We start from the raw sequence: 21604 nt of genomic DNA, 5'->3' as shown, positions 1-21604 counted from the left end.
AACGCCATTTTATTTGAACTGTGAAAGTTATTACCAGTATTTTGGGTCAATATTTTAATTTTGATTCATATTATTAAAGGAATTTGGGGGAAATAAGTGGGAAAAGATAGTTAAATATTAATTTTCAAGAACAGGAAGAATTAGAACAACTTTCAAAATAGCTTATACATAAAAAAGGAAGAGATAATGTTCAGAACCATCCACATATTGAAATGGCATGAATCATGCAAGTCTTTCTGGAAATATGTCAATGCCACCATGCACAACAAATAGAATGACATTGGTCTGAAAGGATTTTTGCAATGATTCCCCTTAATCATAGACAGTTTGTCAGCTGTTCAGGTTTTTCAGAATATGTATGTAATCTCAGATCGGGACAAGATTTTGAATTAGTTAATGTCCTTACAGCAGAAAAAACACCTGTCTTGCAAATTTACTGGTAATATAGGCTTAATTCAGAGATGTATAATACATGCATATGAAGGTAGCTATGTAGACGAAAGGCAAGTAAATTTGGATCTAATACTGCTGTATCTGATTTTGGCAGGAGATTCCTGGATTTTTCCAGTGTCTCATCTACTGCAATTTCCAGCTGTCTCTCAGTTTTGATATGTTTCCTGTAAGTAAAATAACCATTTTTCAAGTCCCAAACTCACAGCTTCCTATTATACTTGCAAATAGTTAGCTAAAGTACATCTGTTCTTTACAGAGAAATATGGGTTTACCTCTTTTTTTCTCCATGGCATGTACTGTGGCATACCAAAATATATACCAAATAATTTGTATATATATTCTTTTACCTTAAACACTCTATATTCTAGTAAAAAAGCACAAACACATAGATATGTATCTAATTTAGTCACTAAAATATTCTGTTAAATAGAAAACATTTAGGAAATAAGTGTATGATACTTTTATATTACACTAGGCTACTTGTTTTAAATCCATGGAAGTATACAACTGACATTGATGGAAAACCTTGGAGAAGGTTTTTTGCTCGCTAAGCACAGATTTGCATGATGGCAAACAGTTTCTCCATTACTGCTGATATTAAGGGGCTGTATTCATCTACTTGACAATTTTGTTGCCTCCCTTCCCCCTTCCTTGTTTCTCACTGTAGCTTGCTGGACTGGAGACTAAAGATCCTTCATTTAGCTGCCATCCAGACCCAGTGTTTTAGCCTGACACCCGAACTTAATTTAGAAGAATAAGATTATTACAATGCAAAATAATTCTTAGTATCTGCATTTAAGGTATGCAAAATGTACGGCAGTTTTAATGGCTCGGTTGTTCACATTTTTCTTCAGTTGCTGTAGAACACACTTTAAAACATATGTTTTAAATTACATAAAAATATATTTTATGATGGTGCACTGAAAGCAAGGCAATCTGGAAGACAAAATTTCCCAGCAGCAACAAATCTGGCATGGTGTCGTTATTATGTTCTTATATTCTGAAGTTTGTTTTTTTGTTTTGGTTTGCATTTGTATATTTGTTTTTGGAGCGGGAAAAGATAAGAAAAGAACAATTTCTATTAAAATAATGTGTCAGACAAATTCAGAAGTAGATCAGAATGAAAAATGAATCACTCTATTTTTACCAGCCAAAAGAATGTGGGGAAGTGCTAATACAGAGAGTATTAAATTCCTAATATACACTAGATTTAGTAGCTTTCTCTGTTTATACAGCTCCAGCACTATTAAAGGCTTTACCAATAAGTATACACGGAACTATGAATAACGGCACTGAAAATACTCTGACATTCGGTATGTCTGTGCATTCTTGCAATAGAAATTTACCTGTAGCTCTGCTGGACTATTTATCGTGTCATTACACAAAACCAGAGGGTTTCAGAACTAACCATCCTATACTTAGTTTCATGCATTTGTGCTTAGTATGTAAAGGCAGGAGCATCACAAACTAGGAGCTACTCATTCTCTGGAGAGAAGAGACCCAAGGGAAGCTCCGAACCCCTGTCAGAAGATGGGAGCTGAGATGTGTGCCTTTGTTATTTTGAGAGGAAAGCCTACTGTCATCCACAGATTTTTTTTTGCCATCGACATCCAGCAAGATGTTCAGTGTTAAGAAAACCTCAATGACAAGAGCAAATGATTCAGATTACCGTACTAAGCAGCCTTCTGCAGTCAGAAATGGCACAGCAGAGCCCTGCTGGGCTTGGAGGAATTTCGCCTCTATTCCAATTTAACAATGAGCCAGAAAGGAGACATTTAAAGCAATAAAGTGAGGAACAGATGGGTGAGCCAAAGGTTAGTGTTAATATGATCCTCTGAAAATTAGCTCGATGGTCATCATTACCACAGACTGACACAACAAGAAATGTCATTGGAAGAAACAGAGGAAAGTAGTACAAGCACAGAGGGATCCAAAAAAAACCCACCCAAAAATATGTACGTATTAATTCATAAAAAGAATTTCATGCACCTTCAGAGCTACTAATTGGAGATGTAGGTGGTCTCCAAAGTTATCTATAACAGAGACATCTCTAGTAAGGACACCCTAATTGGAATTCCCATTGAGTTAGAGTTGCTAAAACAGACTCATAGGTTTCAGAGGATATTAGTTGCCGTAGGTAGAAATGCGTTTTGTTAGACAGCTCTCCCTGAGAATGCTTTCCCCAGCTCTCGTGTGCTTTGCCTCAGGGTTGTGATATGCATTACCATAGACAAGCACAGTTGTCTCACTGATTCATAGATTGTAGTGGGGGCATGATCCATTATCCTAATTACCATGTTGAAAGAAATATTCAAGAAAAATATAAAAAGATATCTTTTTAAGCTTCATCCACAGAAATTCATGTCTAGCCAAGTGAATGAATGCACTGATGTTTACTGGGAACCTGATATTATAGTCATTGGCACAGATTATAATTCCAGTGAAGTCCATGGAAAGATACCAAATTACACTAGGCCCAAAAAACTAGATCTAGCTGCAGATTTTATATTCTTTCTCTTTCTGCCACTTGAATGAATGTATGCATTAATTACATGCACCAGCCCTATAATATAAATAGCAGTCCTTTTTTTTAAATAGATGACTGAATAAAATGCTTCTTGACAAAGAGCGTAAAGAATGAAATATAAAGCCATACAAATCTCCAGAATACAACAGTTTTTCACAATGCGAGAGAGAGAAAGAATCAATTATTTATTATCAGATGATTTTGGAGATCGCTAAATTTTGATAGTCAAAAGCTCCCAGAATTAGACCCTGTTAAGAGCCATGTTGGGCCTTAAAATAAAAAGAACTGGTATGCCACTACCTGGAACCACAGTCTAGGAGTGAGAAAATGTCTTAGTTTCACCTAAGAAAATTTAAAAAGCAGGAGGTGCAAAATGACAAACTCCACCTTAAAAAGAAGAAAAGGACACAGAAGGGCAACTAACCATGAACAGAAACAACCCCTTTGAAACTATATATCCTCCCTGACTTTCCCCTCACTGCATCTTATAAAGATATTGGCTTAAAACCTTTCAGAACTCTGAACTCAGCCTTGCTCTAAACTCGCCTGTAATCTTTGAGCAATCATAAAAATGCTTGCAGGTTTACAGCATTTACAAACATTATCCAAAAATGCTATGCCAATTGGCCACCCAGCATCTTATTTGAAAAGTAATGCATATTTCTCCATGCAGTGTCCGAGATACTAAAGACCCTTTGTTCACTGAATAAAAGAACAGAGAAAGAGTCAGGAATATCTCCAGTTTCGAATGCAGTTTCTGTATTCTGTGAACAATTATTATCTTAATCAACACCCACACCCATGACTTCCCAATCATCTCAATCATTTATATACAGAGACAGAGAGAAGAAACTATGTATACTGTTATTATGGCTTTCAGAGAGAGAGCACTTTTTTAACTTTCCTGCTAATTTATTAAATAATCCAAATCTAGATGGCAGTGAGAGTATTTTCCTCAGAGCATCATTTAGAGACATTAGAGGAACTGCAGCTAGGGAAAAAAAGACAAAACTGTTTAAGTATTAAATGACTGCATTAGTTTCCAATCATGTTCTTATTTATTTTAGCTTTATGATATAAACTTGTTCTCTTGAATAAGTCAGAAGCAATTCATTCCTATGATTCTGTGAGAGGAAGGAGGGTATCAGCCTCTATAATCTGACACAGCATAAACCCAACAGAGTGTGACACAGTCAGTCAGGTGCACAGAAAGGGACTCTCCTTAAGTTTAGGATTCAGGATCTAGAAGAATTTGGAGCAAATACAAAATCTCTGCCATTAGATTCTTTTATATCTCATGGGAAAGACAGACAGACACCCCTTCTGTTAGATGTTGTGGATCCGTCCAGTCCACAAAGTCAAGGTTCCCAAAACAGCTAAACCATAAATGCTCACAAAAATGTGTCTTTCAGAAGACGTGGGTTCCCAAGGGGTGTCTTTCTCCTGGAGGTTATAGCTATGTGCAGGATACAATTTCTCCACTGTGCCTGTCCTTTCAAATGCTTTCAAGACTCACAGGTATATATGAAATACAGCCCACTGAGTATTTGTCAGCTGAGGTGAATCCTTTGTTGCCCCCTCCAACCCCTGCTCCTGAGATCTAAGGAGATAATATTTCACCAAAATATTCCCCTCAGTACCTCTGTTGTTAAATGTTGTCTGGAAAGGGAAAAGGACTCCACTCAAAATAATAAAAGCATAACAGCATGATTCTGTGTTTACCGCAAAATTCTTCAAAGTCCACTTGAACTTCAGTAGAAATAAAAAAAAACAAATACTGCTCCACTGCCCCCCCCCCCCCCAGCCAAAACCAAAACCAATCCAAACAAACAAATAAAAAAACCACCCTGTGTCAAAATTTGAGTCTGCACTGGTTATAAGGTTGCTTATAAAATTACTTTGCATTTTTTGGAAGGTAGTTTTTCACAAATACACATTTTGAATATACAGTCAAACCATTTGAAATTTCTGATGGCAATTCGTGTAAGATCAGCCAGTCCTGGTTATTATATAGTACTTTTATCCAGCATGATTCATCTGGCATAGGTAGTGGAATTTCTCTCTCCACAGGTGAGAAAACTGAGGAATGGGAAAGAAATGGTTAATCTCTTTATAGAAGAACAGGGACCAGAACTGAAGGTGACCTTGCTTATAGTCTATACATTGAACTGAGTGTTCATGAAGTAAAGTCTGTGTGTTGCGAAATCTCGTATATATCCTCAGATCAAACATTTTCTTTAGTCAAATAACGCTGACTTTTGGGAAAGCTCCTGGGGCATTTAATATACTAGAAAATTCATGTCACTTTTTGTAAACCACGCTTTCCAGTGCTAGAGTCCTATTTACAGAGTATACTAGATGCAATGAGTCTGGTTGAAAGGGATAATGTCAGACAGATGCTTCAGCCTAGCCTCAGTGTTGTTTTCTCCTTTGCCATTCCCTTTGCAGTTTGGCCTTTCTAGTCTCTGGACTTTGGTGCAGTTGTACTTCTGTTATCCATAACAGCTTTACTACTAAGTCTGTCTCTGGAAGCAGCCAGCAAAACTTACAGTGAATCAAATCTCACATGCTTGCACTGCATTATTTTGTTTTATTCCTCTAGCGTCGAGACACTGACTCTGGTTATTTCTGAACAAAAAGTATGTGGAAAACAGATTACGTATGCATGCATGTGTGTTTTATAGACATGGACAAATACATACGATCATGTACTCATTTTTAAAAACAGATGATATGTTACAGTGAAAATGCATCACTATTTTATAGCATTTTCAGTGAGGGAGAAACATATATGAAAGCTACCAAAAATGATGGCATCTATATTCTGGAGATACCAGCATGCACTGTTTAATTACCCTATTTCAGAACCGGCTTTAAGCATGGGCTGGAACCATAGAGAATGATACACACACTTGAAACACAGAATAGAGAGGGAAAATAAAGGAGAGTGCCTTTCCATCCCGGTAGAAACTCAAAGGAACACAATTCCAGACTTGTAAGGGTTGGGCAAATTGTCTCATCAACTTCTCTTTTCTGAGACTGCCTATAAAGAGGCTGTTCAGGCAAAAGGGAAAACTCTCAAAGGGGGGGGAAATAAAGCACCTAAATGTTTCAGTTTTTATTCTCAGAGCCCAAATTAAAGGCATGTATAATTAAAAAAAGCTCTTGAAACAAGAAATGCTTATAAATGTGCTATTGTTTTATTTGGTGTGTTCCACACACCTCCTCTTTCCGATGCCCATAATTATTTCTGTGTCTAGCTGAAAATACCCAAAATTACCCTGATAAAAAATGTGTTCCTAGAGGCCAGCCAAGCCAAGTCCTTTCTTCTCCCTGCACAAAGCAGGGATGGATCCTCAACAATAATTCCCTACTTAACATGCACATTAAAAACATGAGATGAGCAACAACATTTACAACCTAACACTGGCGATTCTGGAAATGATGGCTCAGGGCACTTCATAGGTATGTTGTTGCTGCTCTGCAGTATACCTGTAGTTTATGAGAACTTATGGCTCAAGAAAAAGATTAATGATGTGAATTATTTAGTGTTTACATATTGTAGTATATTGTTTTATTTTCATTTGGTACATATACTACCTGTCCAGTTCAATGTGCCCAAAAATTTGAATAAGAGACACATAGTTGCTTTGCATGTATTTGGAGAGGTATAAGACAAGACAGTAAAATATTTAACAAACAAAGGGCCATCCACTGCAAGTATGAAGTGAAAATGAGGCAATTCTTTCCTAAAAGGGTCCTTGAAACATAATTCTCAAACTAAGCATGAAACAAAGAAATATGAGCAAAGGTCTGTGTAGCAATCCTGTGTAGCGATATAGGCTAGGTTTTGGCCTGTATGAATATGAAAAAAACCCTGTTGTGGCAAGAATTTCAATGAGCCCTATTGAACTGAGCAAGTTTCTTCCAAATTCTTTTCGGTCATTTTAGGAAATACCCTGTTCCCGACTCCTAAAGATACTGCCATTTGCATCTTCTCCCCCATATTCCTCCCACTCTTTTTCAAGTGCAAGGAATTTCCTGGACAAACTATTATTTTCAAAATGAAATACACTCTCCTAAGCTCAATTTGTATTTACAGTAACTAATAAATTACCATTCAGAGCCACTGCATATCAACTTTAACTGACACATTCCTTTGAATTAATACATATTAATTGAAACTGGCATTTTTTGCAAAAAGGTAGTATACTGAAACTAAAAGCAATTACCTTTCTGTTTAAATAAGTGTTTGCTGCTACCATTGCAGTCAAAATAGTGATTTATATTATGATTTGAGGAATCACTGCACATGGAAGTTGTTATTCTGTTTGGTACCTTTTTGAAGTTTTCTTATTACTGATGAGTTGTCTAGAAACCGACCATCACAAAAAAATAAAATAAAAATAAAAATAAAAGTAATAAGAAAAACATACTTAGCTATCAGAGTATAGGCATGGTTTTAATTCAAAGCATGGTTTCACAATGTATTTCTTTAGCCTTACAAGATAAGCTATAGTAGCCTCAAGGCTAGCACGCAACCAGTAGCTCATTTTTATATTAGCACATTTTATCTTCAAAAAGGTGAAGACATCTCCTTATCATATATGAACAATGCTCAGAAATACATTTGCTGTGTCCAAGACCTTTAAAGGAAGAAGTAAAGCAATGGTAGAGCATGGCTATGTAATACACTAGAGAGAATGGCAGCAGCAGGAAAACTGGCTGTGAATGAACTGGCTCTGACACTGTATATAGTGTCTTCATACAGTGTAATATAGGTGGTTTGCAGTTGACTTTGTTATCCTGCGTGCATTGCTTTGACACTCATAGGCAACTCCGAGTTCATCTAGTGAGGGCTGATGTTCCTTTACCGTATTTTCTTGTTTGCTAGATTTGCAGGTACTATCTATAGCAACAGTTAAGGCTTGTTCATGTTAGTCTTTCAGTGGGCTGAGTATAGTAGTGCTATAGAGGCTTAAGGAGTTGCTATGAACCCTGCCACTGAAATTTGGCATAATAGACAGGTTTTGAAATCTAGGCCTTTAATTTGGATCCTGATATTGGCCATATAGAATGAGCGGATCTACTCTTCCTCTAAGATCTGGTAAGTTCTCAGGGCTGTTGTATTGAGTTAGTTCTAGGCCTTGTCTTAAAACGTTAACTTTCTGAAAGTTAGAGAAAAAACTGCTGAACAAGAGTGTCCTCCACTCATGAGAATTTCATTGCAGACTGCATTGGAAGCCTACAATATTCTCGCTCTTTACAGTTCAGACACTTCCAGATAGGCTGTATTTCCAAGAATTAATAACTAAGCATCAAATCAAATGAAGCAGTAAGTATGTATGTGGTCAGCTGGACACATATGAGCCCACACCATTTTTAATTTAAACCCCTTTTAACTGTATATATATTAATAAGTTCTAAATGTATGCACTTTCACCCAAACTAATATAACTTAATACCAATGCATATTTATTGTTATTAGATTTTTATAGCATTTTTCCTGTATGGCACCTCATAGGCGTTAAGTTAGCTGAATTCTCTAAAATTCAAGCTGTTTAGAGAACAATAGGTGCATTCACAAGCAACATTAACTGCTTAGCAATTTATAGCTCTTATTTACACTTACCTTGTGCAATATAGGTAGCATAAATCTTCATTGAAACCAAGAAATTAATGTATTTGGATATAATGAAACAAGAAAATATCTGAGATGTTTTCTTATGTTTCATAAAAATAGTCTTTAGGCTTGGGCGTAAGCAAAAAATATCAGTATTAAATATAAAATGCAATTTCTGAAAATAGTTTTCTATAATAAGTTTTCATTTAACTTTTTGTTCTCCCTGCTCCTCCCACCCCCCTCATTTACTATGTTTAACAGCGAAAGCCTCCAGTAAAGATGAGCTAGGAACAGAAGAGGAAAATCAACCTATTATACAGGAGCACTGACTCTGACAGTGTTATAAATGATGGCAAGACTCCAATTTTTAAAATTGTTTCATTTAAAATCTAAACATTGAATCCCTGTACGGTGTTTAGAGGCTTCTCAGCCTTCTCTGATTCAATTTAGAGGAAACATTTATGGGGTTTAAATTGTTCCTGGCAATTCTGAGCTCTGTTGCATTTTAAACAAATGTATTTTATACAAAGCTGTGACACATATAGTCCTCAGAAATCTAAAAATATCAATCGAATTTCATTTGCAAACCAGTTTTACTAATAGTCAGTGGTTAAATTGTTCTCCCCTCTTGGAATAAAGGGTAGTTTAAAACTGATAACTGTGAAATACATATTTCCAACAGCACTCCTTCTCATATGGAATGACTAAAAAACTTCTACAATCAAATCAAATAAATCCTTCAAAACAGCACGTAGATTTCTTGTTCAGTTGTTATACTTAAGTCCAATACATTAATCAAACATCAGATAAGTTCATCATGGCAGTATTTGGATACTAAAACTTTTGGTTTGTTTATTCTGCCTTTTTTTTAAAAAAAAAAAAAAAGCACATACAGAAATTCAATAGCTGTGCCCTTCTGTTTTAGAGAAGTTATAATTAAATATCAGATAGACTATTCTCAGTGTATCGGCTATTCATTTTTCTAAGATTTTTTTTCTTCTTTTGGTAGTTGCTGTACTATTCTTATTCTATATTTGCCTATAGCTGAAATGACACAGCTGTGGTGAGTTCATGTCATTTATTCTACTTTTTGTGAGTTTTATAAAGAGGATGGGTCTGTTCTAAATCAAGATATAAAAAGTATACTTGTATACACAGATTAAAAGAACACCTAAAGGTTGACTACAGAGTAACATGGTCCTATTCTCAATGCTTTATTGGCAAGTCCTGCACTCATGTCAATTCAAATTATACAGTATGTTAATACCTGCATAATATTCTTAAAACATTTAACCTTCCATTAGCTCTTTCAAGTCTTCATTTACCTTATCTTTTTAATATATTGTCTGTCCTTTTAAAAAATTTCTTTCTCTTTTCTGACACTTCCCTGCCTGCTCAGTTTTTTCTTTTTAATGAACTCATTTTTATAAAATCCAACTTTAATTCTATCTTGTCTTTCCTGCCTAACTTTTATAATTTTTTTCTTTCTTTCTTTCTGCTACTTTGAATTCTCATACTTGGAAATTCTGATAAGTAGCCTCTCTCTGATTCCCCCCCGCTTTTTCTTCCTTCTTTTTTTTCATTCAGGCTGCATAATTACCTATTGCTTTATGTTAGCCCACTCAAGGTGCAGATTGTTTGTCACATTTGTTTGTTAGTTGCAGCCTGATTTTCAAAGCTGATAGATGCTTGCAAAATCCACTAACTTCAGTCAGATTGAATATTTCAATACCTTTCTGGAAATCAAGTTCAGAGTTATGCTTTCATCTTAATTTACATTTTCTGCTAACCAAAACTTTTTTAAGTACTCACTTTCCACCTTTCTCATTGTGTGAGAACTTGGCAATTCTTTCAGTTCAAACCCTACCACTGAAATGATTGGCAGTACCTCCAATTAGCATAACTTCAACTAGTCAGGTGAACAGTTAGAATTTTTTTTTAACTTTATAAACTGATTAAAGTTAAACCAGTACATCATTTCTCTTTCTAGAAATCTAAAAGATTTACGCCAACTGTTTAGAGCAAGCACATTTTTGCTTGCAGCTGTCAAAACAGCCTGTCAGTTCAATTATCTGGAATGCCTATTAGTCAATTTTTAATAAAGCTTCAACTACTTTTCTCTGCTGTTTAATGAATAAGGTCCTTCTGCACACCTTTTAAATATGTGTTTCATGGCCCCTATGGACTTCAGAAATTATAAAGAAAAAGTGATTTGATTTACTCATAAGATGCATTATAATTTCACATGTTGTGTGAAACTGCCATTACTTTCTGCTTATGGGGCCTCCTGTGCTCTTTTGACATTGTTAGGCCTTCTGCTGGAAAAAGCATCTTGTGTTGGTAACAACACTTCAAAAAATATGGCACTGGTAAGGTCTTTCGTTTTAACATCTTCCCATACTCACTAAGTGAAAGAGAGGTAGATAAACCAAGTGCTTACTTACATAGTAATAGTATGACAGGGCTGCGACACTTTGGTTTTCTTCAAAACCAATTATTACTCATGGAGCAGGGGAGGGCAAAATGGGGAGGGTTAGAACCCTATACACAGCTCCTATTTGGCTCATGTTCAGTGGATTTGCTTCCTCTGCCCCCAAAGTGGTCAGACCTCCTGCCAGCGGAGTCAGAGTTCTGGTTCCCTGTGCACACACGTAAGGAAAAGTCTCTTTGCTGACACCTTCCTTCTAGATTCAGAGTGCTGTTCAAGGGAACACAGCACCCTTTCTTCCTCTGGTGAAACGTTATCACAATCTCTTCGCCAGAAAGCGTGTCCTTTGCCATTTGGCCATGGTATAAATGTGGCTGCAATACTTGCCCGTGCAGTTGCCCTTTGATAATCGTCCTGTTATTTAGCAGCAGCAGCCTCCAGGCTTCCTTCCTAGCAGGGTCAAAGGGAGTTTAGTCACAAAGTTGTTGCAGTTTTGAGGAGCTGAGGTGACCATTACTTGCTTGGCCTTATCTTTCCTGGCAGCTGCTTTCTTGACACAGCTTTCTGTGGGATATTGTCTTTCAGGCTGCCTTCTGCTCAAGCAACAGAATAAAATTTTACTCACATTTCTAATCGGAATGAATTTTCTTTCTGTTCCACCTCACACAGCTAATCTCCTACGTCAAATGACACTGATGACTTCATTGATGACAGTGGACCTTATTGGCTGGGTTAAGCAGATAATCTAGCTGTTCAGTTACTTGTTTTGTTTTGCTTTGCTTTGCTTTGTTTGGAGGTGGGGTGGGTGGTGTTGCTGTTTTCCCCAGTATGAAAACTCAAGTTTTGAAATTTGATAAAATTTGATGAGATTTTCTTATCTAGCCTTATCTGAACCATCGAGACACAGCAAGTCAAAATCCTTCCCATAAGTGAATAGCTACAAATGTTTTAAAATCATAATGAGTTACTGAATAGGTGATACTTGTTTAAAAATGAAAAAGAGTTTGAATAAGAAACATGTCTGACTGTGATAAAGCTGCCAGTGAACATGAGATTTGTAATGAAATGGCATGAAACTTTTATTTAAAGTGAGGATACCAAGACATCATCCAGACTTTTAAACTAAAAGTTAAGTTTTATTTCAGCATTATCATAAACAAGAAATCCTAAATCTTCTCCTTACGGAAATAAGAAAAAAAAAATAAAAATCTCCTCCTCCCTACCATGTATACTGTCCTCTAACACTAGATATCCTTCCAGTCCTGGTCTTTGTCCAGAAACTTTTAGCAGTTTCTCAGCTTCCAGCAACCTCTGCCTCTTCCCTGTCCTAAGAAAAATCTTTTTTTTTATTCTGTCCTCTGGGAGGCCTGGCTCTGTGCCTGCTTGCTGATCCTCTCTGGGGCTGCCCAGTCTTTGTTCCTGCTGTGGACCCTCTGCTTGCTCTGTGTCCTTCACCCTCTGCTATGCACGTCCTGCTCTCCAGAAGCTTCTCCCAGCAAAGCAAGGTCAGCTGCTGTCAGGGAAAGCAGCATCTCCCCTTCTTCCAGAGGATTTCTCCTGACCCAGGCTTGAGCTGTCTGAACAAGGCAAAGCAAAGACTTTCCTCTCTGCTGCCCATCTATATCCCTAAAAAGGAACAGAATTAAAAACAAAACAAAACAAAACAAAACAAAAAACCAAAAACCCCCCAAAAACAAAAAACACATTATTGCAAATGGAACAGATAAACATCCATTACACTGATGTAAAGCCTAACTCTACAAGTAGCCTCTAATCTTGGATGCTTGGAAGCCAGAGAACTTGAAAAGAGATGCTGGTTTTAAAATTACAGCCCATGTCAGAGATAAATAGGGTCATTCGAACAGAAGATTAGTATAACCTGCTAAGAATGAAACAAATCATAAGGACCAAAGTGTGTCTTTAATACTTTGCAGCATTTTAAGTGGTAGTATTATGTCATATTATTTTTATCTATCTTCTTAGATGTTACTATCATCATCACTCTGTATATCAAATTCATCCTCTTAATAGCTGCATACTACTGAGAGAAATTATCAATGCTATACATGGGGAAACTGAAACAGTGAAAGACTAGGGATGAGATCCAATACTGTGCATAGGTGTCTAAAATAGCATTTTACTGGAATTCGGGTATTTAAATCCAAAATTAGTCCTCTGTGGTGCTTAGCCCTGGAGGTGCCTAAATTTCATAGACTTCCTAGGTTTTCACCTCTAGGCTGTTTGGTACCTAGAGATCTAAGCTACCCAAGCACAGATCGGTCCCATTTTAGGCTTCCTGGGAGAGTTCAGTTAGGATGCCAAAAACCTTGCCTTAGCCTGTTGCAGGGTTTTATCCAACAGCAACTGTCAGAAACTGTGTCAAACAGTTGAAAGGCGAAGCAGCCTATGCTTTCTTTAAAAATGAAAGAGTACTGGCACCTTTTGCTGGCACCTTTTCCCCTTTTTTGTTTAGTAGGAGATGAAGCATTTGCCTAGGGTGCAGAAATGTAATCATTCCCTTCTCTGTCTCTTGGAATTTAAATGTACATTTTCCTGTTTTCCAGATTAGTGCCCTTGTCACCAAGACCATGCTTCACCCATAGCCCTCATGAGCTTCTGTCTCTCTGCATAGTGACTTTAATGGAAAGGCTAAACAGCCTGGAGAGTTGAGCAACAAATCCACTTACATAAAAGTTGTTTTAAAGAGAGCTTAAAATTCAAATCTTTCATTTTCTAGGGATTGCTCTAACCTAGAGTATGTTGCAAAAGGTGCATTGTGGAAACGCCACAATCAGCACAGCCAAAATTGCAAATTGTGAAAGTTTTGATGGGTGTTTATCCATAACTAGGACACACTTATTTGATCCCATTCCTCACGACTGAAGGCATGGTGCCATCTAGTTTCTGAATACCAAGAGACTTATGTCAAAATGAGGTGCAGAATGTGCAAAAGTATATAAATGGCTGTGAAACCTCCAGGATGAATGAGTAGGCAGCTAAAGACACATAGGTGGCTGCTCAGTGGCTGCTGAGATCCATAGTTTTGGACTACACGCCTAACATCTATATTTGATATTAACATATTCTTTTTGATGGGGTTGTAGATTCGGAGCTTTAATTCTTTATTTTAGCAGTCCCAAAGTCCATGGCAAAACTTAATTTACTGCATTAAATTTTAACTGTGGGGCACAAGACCTTTTGAGAATGCATACGGCATATAATTAAAAACATAGATGTTCAAAGTATATGCACAAAAGACATACAGTTGCCTGTTGAATTTAATATTGTCATATCTTGACCTTTGATCCCCTAACTGGTGGATTTTTTTGAATGGAATACTCTTCTTAACTCCTTCTGCAGCATCTCACCGTGGTATTCCTTGGTACTGAACTAACAGTAATCCTTTGCAGTTGAAGACAAAAATAATTGCCAAGGATGTGAGAAAATAACTTATTCTGGTATTGTTTATTGCTTTACTTATGGTTTAATATCTATTGAGAAAAACAGCACAGTGGAAACAGGATTCCTTACTCACAATCCTCACACCCTGTGCTTTTTATTGTTTATAAAATACTGCTGTCATTTTCATTTATAAAAGATGTGACACTAGGGGAGAAAAAAATGATTGTTCATTTAATAGAATGCTCACAGGACAGAATAAGATTTTAGATCAGTTGGTTACCAGGTAAATTGAGATAATTCTAGTTCAAACAGAACCTGTTCTTCCTTATTCTAAATTTGCATTACAAAAATATGAAAGAATCCTTCAGGGAGAAGGGGAAGAGTTGTAAGGGAACAGTTTTTGGACAGCTGAAGGAAAAGATGGGCACCTGCTGTTCAGCAAGTTGAGGGAATTGTTGCATATTGCAAATTTTCTGTGTGTTACCAGGACAAGCAGATGGCCAGAGACAGAGTTTTCTCCTTGTGTGTAGTTTATCTCCTTACGTCTTTTAATGGCCTATATTAAAGTTTCCCAGCATTACATTCGGTTCAATTTAACACAGTTAATATATGTTTAAGCAGTACCAGTTGCTGTCAAAATTGCCTACTTGGAATAGATAACTCTTTCAAATGCGTCGGCAAGGATGGCAGTATAAAGGGCAACACTGTTGGCATGTTATTTCAGGGTGCTAACTCAGACCCCGAGGGATGAAGCTGCTGCCTCATTCAACAAGAGTCGCTTGTGTTTTTCAAAAAATTACTTTGCCTTCCTGAGCCTTCACAGGGGAAAGGATATAACAGCTTCTGCCTCCTGAGAACTATTGTGAGGTCCAATTTATGCTGACAATATGCAGAACTGGTCAATGTTGGTTTTTTCCTTAATATTACACCACCTTTTTTTTTTTGAAAATGTTTTTTTGTTCATAAAATTGCAGACCATCAAAAATATCTTTGTGGAAAACCTATCCAGGCCTTTTATCAGTTTTCTGGGGTATTTTTGTGGTTTTTTTCTAATACTATTGAATGTTACTGACATACATAGTTAAATTATTAAAGTACGTTAAAAAATAGGGGATGGTCATAAGCAGAGAAAACAGGAAGAAGTATGGGACTGCATTCAGTAGTATCTGAGTATCTTCAGCAGGACATGCAAAGAGTAGGGATTGCTTTTGTCTGATACTTGTTCCCACTTGGACTGCCTCTTTTGCAACAGCTGCTAAAATTAAATTAAACAAAAATAATCTGTGAAAATATAAGGGGGGTCCCAGAATTTCTTTATATTTCTTATTTTTACTTTCACTTTGTCTCTTCTCCTTGTCAGTGAATTCTGTATTCTTGTCTGTGCAGTAATGCAGTTGAAACAGCAGAGTGAGACTTAAGTATCTGTACAATTAGATGGTCTCTGAACTGGTGTATTTTCAGTTTCAGTTTAGGACTGAAACCATCTAACATCTGTGTTGGACAGCTATGTCCCTTTTTGGAAGTAACTTTTAGCACGCGGCCATAACTGCAACCACAAACAAGACAATACACTCCATTATTCCCACTTCGGTGGGATTCCACGCATGAAATATTTGCCGCTCCAGTTTACCAGTACATAGTTCAGGTTTTAGTTTTAGATACATTTTTACCTGTTAGTCAGCATTTACGGTAAGATTTGATAACTAGCCCAGATCAAAAGATTGGAGAATACAAGGAAGGATATCTGAGAAATAGAAATGTGTTTCAGATTTTTTTTAATGGCAACGTCAGCTGCGCAAGGCAGCATGATTCTTGAGGCTTTTCAAATTGTTGTTGGAGCTTGAAGCGGAGGTTTAGCAGTCTTATCCAAGAGCAACTTATATCAGTTGTCCGATCAAGTAACTTGGTCAAGAAGTGGATGCGGAGCAGAGCTATGTGAAACTTACCGTACTAATCCCACAATCAAATGATTTGAATGTGGGATTTATTAACCATTTAGGAAAACAGGGATGAGTTTCCAGCAGAGTGTCTCCTTTCTTGTCGGTTACAGGGTGGGCTGTATCCAAAATTTTGATGTGAATACCAAGCATCAGCTCTTTCCAAGGGCCGTCCGTGGGGCAGCTGACGGGTGACCAAGCCACCGCCCGACCGCAGGAGCTCGGGGACCAGCCTCACAAAGAGGTGATTCACGTAGTGCCGGCAGTGCCTGGCGAAAGGCGGCAGGCCATAGATGAGATGCGGGTTGATTTCTGGGGTGAAAGTAACTGAAATGGGCAGGAGGAGGTAGGAGAGGAGTCACTGAAAGTCGTGTGCCAGAGCGGGGGACAGGGGCTCGACTCTCCCTGCCTGGTCAGAACACAAAGAGGAGTCCGAACCCTTATCCCCATTACTTTAAAGGAGCACTTAGCTGCCAGGCTGTTGGCCACCTTGAGGTTATTTTTTTCTGATCTTTCTTTTTAGGAATTAGCCCTCTCTAAACACATAAAGATACTTCATTAGCCAGGGAATCCAACAGTGTGGCGTATTCCTTGTACCATGGGATGGGAAAGTACCTGTTCAAACTCCAGCTATGAGCAACTCTTACATCCCAAATAAGTACCATACACATTAACATTTTCACTGTTTGTGATTTAAGTCTTTTTTTTGATCAGGTCAGAGGCTAAGGAAATTCTGTGTGTAACATTTTAACTAAACCTTTCACTATTCTGTGAAGAGTATTAGGTTGTCTTTCTCCCATGAGATACTGATTTGCTGATCATCCGCCCCTGTAAGGAAGGGTATATGGGGTATAAGTATTATGAAGCTGGAGTTAAAGAAACAGCATGTGAAGGTTGATACTGGTTTGGGGACACTAATTAAGGTTATGTTTTTCTTTTAGAGAGGAGTGATGTCTCCTTGAATGATAAAGTCTTTAGTGTTTTATTTGTTTGATGCTTTTGCTTAGAAGTAAAACAGTAAATGCAAAAATACAGATCACAGAAGTGATACACTATTGACAATATCTGTGGTCCATTTATTACATGCTATGTTACCCTTTGAGCCTCATCTTGGGAGACTGAATCATTATTTATTTTTATTCAAAGGATGTCTTTTTAGTATTATTTTAAATTGTTTCCCTATATAAATAATGTTATATGAAATGCACTACAGTTCTGGAAACAGGAATTAAATCTTACTTGAAATAAGAAACTAAGTTGCTCATGAAGTGTTGCCAAAAAGCACAGTTAGACTCTTACAAAAGAACTCTTAATCTTCTAATCTCTGTTTTTCATCATGCAAATTAGCAGTAATATCTCTGTTACTTGTTTCCTGTCCACCTCTTATGATGCATGTATAACAGGACAATGTTCTGTCAGAATCCTTCCAGCAAAAGGCTAAGATCTGGACACTAGAGTATCACCAAGTTTATTGCATCAACTTTGAGTAAGCCACTTTTATTTCAAGACAGGATCTTGCTAAATGTGAAACAATGTTATGAATTATAATTAAATGTATGTATAGTTTGTAATAAAAAGAACCTTATTGTGAAAATGGGATTTTAATTTTTTTTCTCTCCAGCTCTCAGGTTCAGCAAAAGCCAAAATATTTTTAATTTTTAATTTTCATTTGAGTTGCCATAAAACTGAAAAATAAATATTTTCCAGCTTTAAAACAGGACTTCAAGGAACATTTGTATTTGATATGCAAAAGTACCACCTGTACAGCACTGAGTACAATGAAATTTTTACCCCAATGACTGTTTCAGAGATTGGCTACAGAACAGTTTCAGCTATCAGAAGTGAGTTGTATTTGCAAAAAAGTGCATAAATTAGCTATGTTGTTCCACACTGGGGCCAGATTTCATTTAAGCAGCTCACAAAAAAAGTACACATGGCATTATATGTACTGAGCTGTGACTATGTACAATTATGACAACCATGTATGCAAATGCTCATTGAACTAAGTGATTCCTCCCTTACACCAGTCAGTGTGCTTGAAGGTGGTTATTGATGGCTATGTAAACAAGTGCATACACTTCTGGATAAAGCAAAAGCTGTTATAGAACGGTAAATGTTACTGAAGTCAGCTTGACCCACAGATAGCCTTACACATTATAGTGCTTGAGATGGAAAAATAAAACAAAACAAAACAGAACAAAACAAAACAATTCCCCATAAAACCAAACCAACTTCTGAACTGTTACAGGTGCAAATTCTACTGCAGTGTTGTGTGATGACACAGGATTTTACTGACTTTGGCTTACTCCATCATTTTTAGTATATGCGGGAATAACGGTCACGCTTTAAAATATTAGTTGGCTTGGTTTTGATAAGCATCCAAAAACCCTGCTGCTCATTTAAATTTTGATCCTGCAAAATTGCTTTCATTGCATTCTGTCATTTTCCATTGATTTTATGTTTTTTTTTTTCCTTTGGAGAAGGTCTGAGAATATCCTTGTTATCAGAAGGGTCAAAAGGAGAGTAAAATATGCTGAAAATGTCAAAACGTGAGAGAGAGAGAAAGGACTTTTTAGTTAAATTACATAGAACTGAATTCCACACAAACTTCAGCAAATAGACTGTATTTTACAGTATCTTCATTTCTGGAAGACAAAGGAGTACAGAGGAGTTTTTTTCATTAATTGTTTTGTTTTATCTCTAAACCATTTTTAACAGAAATGTTGAGTTTCAGGTAAGCAATTATTCTTATCACTTTAACTTTAGTGATTATTTTTAAGATGTATAGAGTACCAGTGCTGGCTGAGAAGTGTTTCAAAATGCTTTTTTCATTGTCAAATGCCAGTTTTAAAAATCGTTTTTTCACATAAAGGAATTGGCTTTGTCATAAGGTGTTAGGTGCAGGATTGCATTTCTGCTCAATTGAAAATGGTACACTTGGCGCAGGCTATTAACATTACTTCAGACTTTCACCTAAGATGTGGGAAACAGATTCACATCTTGGTATGCAGGCAGATAAGGAGCTTTACCCTTTCTTCATCCCATCTCCTCTCATCCCATTGTATTCCATCCCAGAAAAATTTTCTGATGGAATGTGTTTTATAACATGGAAAATTTTAGGCTTTGGGTGGGGGTGGGAGTGTTAGAATGAACTCCTAGTTTCATCCTAATGCAGAATAAAAGCAGTCTTCCCAAATTTACATAGAAACATTCATTTGTTTTGCTTTTTCCTGGAGACATCTAAAGAAGTCTTGAGTTCCAAATGATGTTAGCCACTCATTCAGTCCTTTATCCCATGAAATTTTTCAGCAAATACAGCTTTCAATATATTTTAGTGTTGTTGCAAGAAAAAGACTGGTGAGGGCAAAGTTTGAGAAGACACCCACCAACTAAAATTCTTCTTATAAGATCTGTACTTGACAATCCATTCAGAAGCTTCGCTGAGTTGATATTTCTCACTAAACAATAGGAATTTTACTTCCACAAATACAAATTTTACTTCCATAAATACTTGGCATACAAGTGGAAATCAATGTAGTAGACAAGTAGCATCCTCACATTGCACCCTTATTTGGGATTAAAGTATTCCTGTTTCTCAAGTGGCTTAGATTTCGTGGCACCCATCATTCCTCATCAGGACATCTAAACATGCTCTTACTTTTCCCTTTCACTTATCCCAAGGCCAACTACACAAGAGACTCCATGCACCTCTTCATAGCCCCTACCACAAGCCTTTCTGTCTGCCAAGTCATTTATTTAGGGTATGAATCTACTAACTTCTCTTGCAGGTCTCGGTATTTTTACACTAGAAGGCATTAATTGGTTGTTATCAATTAATTCTTCAGTCTTTGCGTAGTTTCAGCAGCACTTAAGCTACCAGATGAAAAAGTCCCCACTCCCTCCTCCCTTTACATTTTAAAAATGCAGGCTTTCCCTCAAGGTAAGAGGGTTTTTCTCCACTGACATCTAAAACAGTCACTGATCAGTTCCAGTATTTCAGGGACTATCTCATTAAAATGCAAAGATAGAAAAGTGCTGATGAATGGATGGCCTCAGCCTTCTCAGCCAGTGAGTTAAAAGACACTGTATAGCTATTCACAGTCATGTATTTAACCTAGTGTAGTACCAATAAGATGTTGTGCAATACTTGCAGTGACAGCCTGTTTCTTCTGTGGAGGTGTTTTTGTTTGTTTTACTTTTTTGTAAAGCCTGATCTAAGCAACTGTCTAACCACATGTGTTACACAAATTAACAACTGAAGAAACACCTCTTGCATTCCACATTATTCCAAATGAGTTGGATTGTCTTCTGCTCACTGTATTCACCCCTATTTCTCTAAAAATAAGTAGTAATACTATTGTCCTATAGGTGGGAAAAAAACTTTGCAAGACAGAAGCAACTGAAGTTATTATTAAGAGACTGATTAAATTTACCTTAGTTTACATCCATTGATTCATTGTGTGGTAGATACACAGCTGTATTGAAAACCGTAGCCAATTCATTTGTGGTAGTTCTTCTAATTCTTCAGTCAACAAAAAGCAGCCCACAGTCCTGAGCCCTAACTGGAATATGGCTTTATAAGGCAGTGTTAACAGCTTTATCAGCTTTGTGGTTAAGACAGGACCCTGATACTCAACGTCAATTTGGAGCCAAGGCCTTCATTCATATGTTTTCCTATGTTACGTAGCACAGAACTCTTGGAAGAGATTACAAAGTTTAAGTAACCAAATGAACAGATAAACAAACATAAAATTTTTCAAAACTGTTGAAATGGCTATCAATCATTAATAGCAATACTTCACTGCTCTTGAAAATCTCACTGTAAAGCAGATCCCACAAAGGGTTTCAACATTCACTGTTTGGCCACTGCAACGTGTCTGCAGTATGTGAGCTCTTCATACGAGTGTGAAGGAGATTTACTACGTTATTTCATCAAGTCCATGCCAGCACCAGAGTCCTTCAACCTCTAGTTTCTGGACTGGATTGCAGAGCCCATAAAATTCCCCATGAAATCTGTGTGCTTCAAACAGGGACATCGAGATGCCTCTGAAAGGTGTCCTGTGGGAACGGAGAGCAGAGGTGGCTTTCAAAAGCCATCTGTCCCCAAAGTGGGGGACCACTTGTGTGGACAAATATAATGGGGATTTCTCTCACAATAGTCCCCATTGTTTTCAGTACTGAGCAAGGATACTGTTGTAGCATGGATGAGCATACATGTCCTTTCCTTATTGCCC

This window comes from Buteo buteo, chromosome 15 (assembly GCF_964188355.1).
Source record: "Buteo buteo chromosome 15, bButBut1.hap1.1, whole genome shotgun sequence".
Lineage (NCBI taxonomy): Eukaryota > Metazoa > Chordata > Aves > Accipitriformes > Accipitridae > Buteo > Buteo buteo.
Note: the sequence above shows the minus strand (reverse complement) of the source record.